This window comes from Lepidothrix coronata, unplaced genomic scaffold, assembly GCF_001604755.1.
Source record: "Lepidothrix coronata isolate B3197 unplaced genomic scaffold, Lepidothrix_coronata-1.0 Scaffold15, whole genome shotgun sequence".
Taxonomy (NCBI): domain Eukaryota; kingdom Metazoa; phylum Chordata; class Aves; order Passeriformes; family Pipridae; genus Lepidothrix; species Lepidothrix coronata.
The window spans coordinates 6,042,257-6,050,939 of NW_016690195.1; the positions used below are offsets into that span (position 1 = coordinate 6,042,257).

The 8,683-nt window shown below is 37.4% G+C and overlaps 1 long non-coding RNA gene across 2 annotated transcripts; it reads right to left on the reverse strand.

The window, feature by feature from the left end:
- Window positions 1–289: 289 nt before the first annotated feature.
- Window positions 290–7,104, reverse strand: LOC108493205. Of its 2 annotated transcripts, none has more exons than XR_001873400.1 (5): window positions 7,037–7,104; window positions 5,214–5,634; window positions 4,404–4,509; window positions 1,812–3,073; window positions 290–1,535 (listed from the first exon to the last, which is right to left on the reverse strand). It is a non-coding gene; the product is annotated as an uncharacterized LOC108493205 (long non-coding RNA). The 2 variants fall into 2 exon arrangements; XR_001873401.1 differs by having other exon boundaries at window positions 4,404–4,512.
- Between the last annotated feature and the right edge of the window lie 1,579 nt (window positions 7,105–8,683).

Consider the following 8,683-nt stretch of genomic DNA (forward strand, 5'->3'; position numbering starts at 1 on the left):
TAATTGATTATGCTTTTACTTTCAGCACAACTTTTATACATGTATTCCCTACTACTCTCCATCATTGCTCATAACTGTTGCTTGGAGGTGTTTTTCAGCAGTTTCCAAGGTGCTGGAATTGCCCCTAGAGAATGTCTTTTGTACTTCATACTCTGTAATTTCTCACTTACGCAATTCATATGTTCTCCTCAGCTCTGCTTCTATCTGAATTTCCTTAACTCCAGGAAAATTTAAAAAAAAAAAAAAAGCACAGACTACAATTTTTCTCAGAAGGGTAAGTTGTGTAAATAAGTGGTAGTCATGTGTCACATGTTTCCCTCAAAAAGTAAACTATGAAAATTTAAATGTTCCCTATGTTATATTAATAAATCAATGATTTCCTTAATAATTATATACGCAGCTATTTTTTCTAAAAAAAACCTATAAAATGCATAAAAATTAAATTTTTTTGTATACATTTCTTAAAATTGTATTGTTTTAACTTTGTCCATTAAATGACACTTTTCTGACATTTGCTTATAGATAGTGATAACACCAGCCACACACATAATATATGACATTGCAACTTTCCTAAGAAAAAAACAATATGTGCAACTCTGTAGAAAAATACCAGCCATGAGAACTCATTCAGGCTGGAAAAATACAGATATTACATTGTCAGCAACAATTCAGATAAGAGTCACATCAAAATCTCTGCTTGCTAAAATCAGCAATTTTTGAAAAAACACCTGGAATAGTTCACACATTTGAAATACAAAAAAGACACAAACTGGAGATTAAAATGCAATATATACTGGGAAATACAGAAAATAATTTTGACAATGTAGTCCTTCCGAAAAACATCCCAACTCTAAAAGTGAGCAAGAACAAAATGCTTCTGTAAGATCTTATAGAAGCAGCATTAAAAACTACAGACCAGAATAGAAAGTAAAATACATACTAAAACTCACTAGATTTTTGTACAAGGATACTCGGTTTGATTCACTGATATTTTTCCATTTTACAGCCACTTTTACTTTCTTTCACTTCAGTAGAAATGCCCATTGCTTTCATTTGCCTTTCAATATCTGCACATTATTTTAATTGTCATTCATAGAACTATTCTGTGTATGGGTTAGCTGGTCAATTGCCAGATGAAGTACTATTCTGTGGATCATTCCTGATACTTTGGAATCAAGAAAATACTGTGTGCAGCTATTGTTCATCAAAGAATTTAAAACTGCATAGTTATATAAAGTGTTCTGCACTATATTTTAAAAAATATTTTCATATGACCTAAGTAGAATGAGCTGAGTGACCAGGTGACAGACTGAGCATACAAAAATATAACAATTGGAATAATCATGAGCTACTTTCATAATTCATTCTATGTCAGCTAAAGCACTTTTAAGACACGTTAAAGAGTTACCTTTAAATAGAAGGTCTGTCCATCTATGTCTATGATGAATTACAGCATGTAACTCAATTTTTTTTAAGAAGTCTTAGCTTGTAGTTTTCAAAGCCGGTCAAAGTTATTCCAGCATCCTGAGAAGTACCTACGGATTTGCCGCACATAGAACGAAAATGTGGAAGAACAGAGAATCACAGAATGTTCTGGGTTGGAAGGGACATTAAAGATCATCTAGTTCAAATCTCCCTCTCATGGGCAGGGACACCTTTCACTGGATCAGGTTGCTCAGAGCTCCGTCCAACCTGGCCTTGAGCACTTCCAGGTATGGGGCTTCCATAACCTCTCTGGGCAATCTGTTCCAGTGTCTCACCACCCTCACATCAATGAATATTTTTCTAATGCCTAATCTAAACCCACTCACTTTCAGTTTAAAGTCTTTCTTCATTGTCCTCTCTCTACATGCTCTTGCTAATAGTCTTTCTCCATCTTTCTTTTAGTCTCCTTTAGGCCCTGGAAGGTTGAAATGAAGTCACCTTGAAGACTTCTATTCTCCAGGCTGAACAATCCTAATTCTCTCAGCCTTTCCTCACAGGAGAGGAGTTTCATCCCTCTAATCATCTTGATGGCCTCCTCCGGACTCACTCTAACAGGTCCACATCTTTCCTGTGCTGGGCACTCCAGAGCCTAATGCAGTACTCCAGGTGGGATCTCACCAGAGTGGAGTAGAGAGGCAGAATCACATCCCTCAACCTGCTGATCACACTCCTTTTGATGCAGCCCAAAAAATTGGCTTTCTGGGCTGCAAGTGCACATTACCAGCTCAGGTCCAGCCTCTTGTCCACTGGCACCCCTCAGTCATTCTCAGAAGGGCTGCTTTTAAGCTGTTCATCCCTTTAGCCTTGATTGATACAGGGGGCTGCCCCAACCTAGGTACAGAACCTCGCTCTTAGTCTTGTTAAATCTCTGAGGTTCCCATAGATCTGTTTCTTGAGCTTGTCCAGGTACCTCTGGATGGTATCCTGTCCTCCAGGTGTGTCAGCCACAGCAATCAGCTTGGTGTCATCAGCAAATTTCCCTCAGGACTCCAAATTCCAACAATATATGATCCCTGTAGCCCAGGCAGCCTTCAGTTTTGATGTCCCCAATTTGCTTGCTTACGTTGGTGACCATCAGATCCAGTAACACATTCCCTCTTGTAGGGCTCTCTACTTGGCTCATGAAATTATCTTTCATGCATTCCAGGAGTCTCTTGGATTGCTACAGTTTATTGTGCTAATTTTCTGGAAGATGTCAGGGTGGGTGAAGTCCCCCAGCAGGACAAGAGCCTGTGAGCATGGTGCATCCTGCTTCTGGAACAAGAAGTCTTCACCAATAGGCTCTCCTTGTGTATTAAACTATGCAAGTCTGATGCATTGGGTTCTATACACTGTTCCTTATCAACCAAAGCTTTCTGAGATCAATATAAGCAAGAAAGCATTTTGTATGGAAATTTTAGATGTCATCATACTGGATACTTGTAAAGATGTCTTATTTGATTCTTTGACTTTGAAATAACATGGAGTCTCTCTTTCTTGTAGAATCATAGAATAGTTTGGGTTTTCAGTCCATTTGAAGCAAAAATGTTTTATGTTGGAAAATTCCTTAATATTACCTTAGAAACATCTTGACTATTTGGGGTTTGTTCTTGCAAAAGACATAAAGTAAAAGAAACATTGGTAAATTAGTATTAAAATCAGCTAAGGTTTTTAAAATCCAAAATTTGAAACAGTAAAAAAATCAATCACTGAGTGTGTTTATCTCAACTAAGGTCATGTCTGACATGAAAAAAAACATACCAATGAAAATTAAATTGATCCATACTGTAATACTAAGCTTGATATGACATTAATTTGTCTTCTCTGATTTTGTTCATGTGTTTGACATTTATTCAGTAAAACTAAGAATTCTGCAATTAAATTGGGTGCATTAAAAAGGTTCATATATATTTATCTTTTATCCCATTCTTCTATATGTCTAGATATTACAGTATCCCATGCCATTACAGCAGATATATCTCTTGGAGAATTCTGTCAGCTTATGAAATCTTGGAACTTAACGCTAAATGCCAAATGTACAGATACATATATCATACTTATTTTTCCTAGAAAAGCAAATTTTACATTTTATAGATAAACCCTTCACTTTGATCATGGGGGAAGGCCTAGTTTCATAGCCAACATTCAGTTTTCCTGATTTTTCACATCTATGAGTTTTGTAGATATGTCACAGGAACTTTTAATCAAATAACATTATTTTAATACAGCAATCAGAACTGAAAGAGTCATTGAAAAAAAGCCAGCATATTTTGTAATGGCAGATGTGTCTCAGGATTCTGTTCCAGCTTGGAAGAATAGTTCCCAGAATCTGCATGTTGTGATTCCTAGCAGAGTACCAGAATCATCTAGTTATTCCACTATCTGCTTTCAATTTTTAAAAATGAATTTGAAATTTATTTCCCATTGTGAGATTACATCAACACTAAAAATGATACTTAAAAAAAACAAAAAACAAATGGAAAACACAACCTCCTCCTTGTTTTTTATCCTTTACCATTCAATTTATTGAAGTGTCCCTCTGCTACAATATCTGGTTACATTTTGTATTAATGGATATTTAACACAGGATTTCTTTTTGAATGTAAGGGAGTTGTTTAAGGTATGCCTCTACTCTCTGGCCAATGAAGAAAGGTTATCATCACAAAAAGGCAATTAATCTCATTTTTCTTATATCTTTAACTGGAAGAATAGGCAAGCTTACAGGCACATCACCTTTCTTTAACTGGCATACATATTTATTATGAGCAGATTCATTTGTAGATTGGAGTACAGTAGTATTTTAGGCCAAAGTCATGTTTCAAGGCTTAGTTAATTAATTAATTATTACAAAGCACTTTGAGAACCCTGGAGGGAAGACATTATAGAAGTATGTGATGTTATTTTAATAATTTTCCATTTCGTTGAGTGGAATGAATTACCTTAGAGCCCTTAGGGTCCTGGGCCTGATTAAGGACTGTTGACTGCATTACAGAAAATATGGTTTCCACTTCCCTTCAGCTTGGCAGCCTTCCAACTTCCAGCTGTCTGCTAGTAAAAAGAGAACTAGATTTTTATATATGAGTTTTGAAAGGTTAGAAAAAGGTTTTAGAAAAGTAGACATCAGCTAATTTCATCTAATCAGAATCCCTGGGAAGTTGCTATGGAGAGAAAAAGCTGTTTGAGTTTTAATGAAAACAGAGAAAACTGGAGCAAAACATTCTTTTCTGTGGAAAACCTTGAATTTCCAGCAACATACCCAAGGATCTTACTTAACTGAAATGCAAAAAGAAAGCATAGAAAAACTAGAGACAGGGCCAGGAAAGATGAGAACAGTATAATAGCATTACTAGGGACATTAATGCTAATCAAACAGGACAAAGCTTATTTGGAACTAAAACTAGATAGGGACTTAAAGGGTAACAGATATGCCAGTAGTAAATGGATTCAGAAAATGTGGCTCCAGTATCTGCAGAGAGAACAAGTATTTCTTTAAGTGTCACTTCATGAGTGATACCAGCCACAGTGAGGGAGCTTCAGACTCAGCAGTACCTCTTCAAATTCATCTGCTAGATGGGATTCACTTGGAAATTATGAAAGTGCTGGCTGGTAACAAGTTTTTTTTCAATTTTTTTATGAAAATAATTTAATGACTGGGAGAGGTCAATGAAAACCAGAACATGTATAATGCAATACATATTTCTTCAAAAAGAGCAAGAAGCACATGGGAAATTGTGACCAGTAAGCCTCACCTCTGTCCCCAGACAGATCTTGAAGTAATGGAATCAGTCTGTTTACTGAGATGTAAAGAACAGGACAGAAACCAGGAGCAGTCAATATGATTTTTTTCAAGGATGATGCTTATCCAGTCTTCTTGCCTTTTGCAAAGAAATTGCTGTCTGTATGGATGAGGGGAGAGTGGTGACTATGATACTGTTGGATGCTGGTAGGTCTTGTAACACCATCTCTCATTGCATTCTCATTTGGAAGCTGAGGTCTGGAACACAGTACTGTTTTGGGTGCTGAAAAACGGATGGATTGCTAAGCTCAGATGGTGGGAATCAATGAGCTTGTGTCCTGTTGGTGGCTGATAATAGTATCAGGGACACACTGGGACCCATACTGTCAATTATTTTAGTTGGTGATGTGAACAGTGACAGATCCATAGTAAATCTGCAGAAATAATAAAGCAAAATCATTAATTGACACAATGAAAGAATAATCTGCAGTTCTGAGGGACCTTGATAAATTTGACTAAACAACCACAAGACTTGAGAAACTTTTCAAGAATAAAGGTCAGGATGCTGTACTGGATCTGAGTCCACTTTTCATTCTCTTCACAAGTAAAGTGAACTACACACTGGACCTGCTTCAGGAGGAGCATGGTAAGGAAACTCAACAAACTTATTATAACCCTCTACCCTGTGCTAATAGGGTTGCATCTGGAATACTTATGTCCATTTTGAGAGCACTGTTAAGAAACTGGAATAGTGGATGTAATGGATTGCTATTGTGCCGGTCAAGGGCCTTGAACAGATGACCTACAAGGAGAGGCTGAGGGACCCACCCTTCTCCTTTTGAATAATGGATGCTAAGAGGTGGTCTAAGAGAAGGATGTAACTACTTGAATGGCACTTGAAGAGCTACATCCTTTCTAGAATATAAACTCTTTTGACAGTGTGATATGGTTTGAAGCTGGCTCCCTGCCAAGTCTTCAAACCTTACCACAAAAAGTCGTGTGTCCCCCCCCACCAAAACCTCAGGGAGAAGAGGGAAAGGAAAAAAAAACAACCAAGAAAACCGAAACGAGAGAGAGACAGCTAAAGCAATATATATAAATATATTTACACTTATGTTACAGTTATATACAATTGAAATATATATACAATTTCACAAGGGAAAGGGAAGGGAAAAGGGAAAAGGAACAAAACCAAAATAAAATGTATATATATACCCCAAGTAGTCGCCCAATATCTAGCAACTAAAAGAGTTAGCAAAGAAATATCTCACTACTCTCCTTGGGACAACCAAGAGTCGCTCCGGAACGATCACCAGCAACCTCTGTCTCCCAAGGTCGACAAGGCCTTACCAGGCCTCGCTCCCCAACACGACAGACTCAACAGCAGGGAACCTGCACCTCCAAGCCGCCGGAAGGAAAGAGACTGAAGGCCTTTCCTCCTTTCTTCTTATAACCTGGCTTACGTAAAAATCATAGGGAATACTGGGTAAATCTGGGCCTTTCCTTGGTTACAAACTGGTCACCAAGGAAGGCCCAGACCAAACTACTACACAGTGGTAGACAGTAAAGTAAGGAGCAATAACTGTTGCTCCTAACAGTATGCCATTGCCTCTTAAGAAACTCCGTCACCATGAGGAATAGATTATCATAAAAAGTTGTGGGCTCTCTACTCTTTGTTTTCCAGACAGACCTAGTCCAAGTCTCTGCCTCTGTTACAAAAATTTTCATGTTTCTACTTTTGTCCATTCATGTGTCAGACCTTGTCATTAGGTGTATTGGATGTAGATGTGTCTACACAACATTGATGTGTGTGCCTACTTGGAACACATGCTCAACCTTGCTACTGGCTGGACCAGGGGCCATGGAGCTGCCACCACCTTGTCTCTGCTGGACTACTGAATTCCTAGCACTTATGTCTGATTTACTTGAGTTCAAGATGAAACTCTTTATAGTCCTTCAATCATGAGAATATCAGAGCTGTGACAAATAGCAGTTTCATTTATTTCTAATCATAAAGTAGAAAAAATCACTTTTAACAAATCAAAAAAACAAACCTGATTTGTTTAAGTGAAATATTTTACACACATGGAAGTAAAAGGTTTTATTTTCATGTTAAGGAAGCAAAAAAAAAAAAAAAAGAACTTTAAAAATTATTCAGATTAAAAGGTTAAGGTTTTATTTTCAAAGTATTCTGGTACTATGTATTTCTTGTATCCAGGGGAAAAAAACAACCCTCTCAGCTATAATCAAAGCAAACACAAAGTTAATTCAAAAGTAGGTTGATATCTGATGTCATAGAACCTACATTTTTATCAAAGTAAAAAATCCATAGTACTGTTAATCAGTGAAATACTACCATGATGGACTAGATCAGAATGGCAGGAAGAACAGGTTTAAGGAAAAAAATTTTTTTCAAAGTTGAAAATTATTAAGATTACAGTACAAGATCAAGTACATAGAAATAAGCCTGTTCAAATGCTTTCTAAGTTTATATGTTCTTAAAGGCTAGACTCTTGCCCCTTTTACCTTTTCCATCTTCTCTTTCCCTTTCCCTTCCCACTTTCCCTTCTATATCTCCTTCTCTTCCCTTTTTGCTTTCCCTTCACCTTTTTCTCCACTCCCTTTGCCCTTCAGCTTTTTATTTCTCTTCCCTTTCCCCTACCACCTTCCCCTTCACTTTCTCCTTTCCTTTTCCTTTGTTTAAAGCTATGTTCCTTGTTTTACCATGGCTCGAGATAGTCAGGTAAATTGGCAGCTTGGCCCTAAATCTACCAGATTCATAAGAATGCTTCTACACTAACATTTTAGCTGGGTCCAGGAGGTGCTTTTGAAGCAAATCTCACATTTTTTCCCTACTTTCTCTGCTTTTGTTCGTGTCATGCAACTGTTTTGGAGCATGTGAACAGAATTTAATTTTATGAAACAAACATAAAAAATTAAAAAACTCCAAGATCACATCTAATTCACCAAATTACTGGTGAGCATCCAGTCTACAGGATCAAACTAGAGCTGGTCTAAGATAACCATCTTAAAATGCACATAATCTAAGTTTCATGTCTCCAGTGCCAACTCTTTGTCTCTGCATGTTCACTCTTATCAAATATTTTTTGCTAATATAAGTAAAACCCAAATCAAGCTCAGTCTAACTGGATTTCATCTTAGCTGTATAAGTCACATGCTTATCACAAGTTCTGCTTCACTATGACACTGTAGGCTCTTTAGAGCTGAATATTCAACAGTTTGCCCAGGAGAGAATAAACCCAGGAGAGGGAATGAAGAAGAACCAGAAGCATCATTCTGCAGCATGGGTGGTCAGCTGCACAGGTGTCAAAGAGATGGCATCTTTGTAGGCATGAATGTCCTCTGGGAGTGGGGTTGAAATGCTAAATCTGTTTTCCTTGTTTTCCTGGTGCTGATCATTGAGCAGTTAGATTTCAATATCCTTCTGGCGGGTCTGACTCTGCATGAGCTAAAACGGATCCC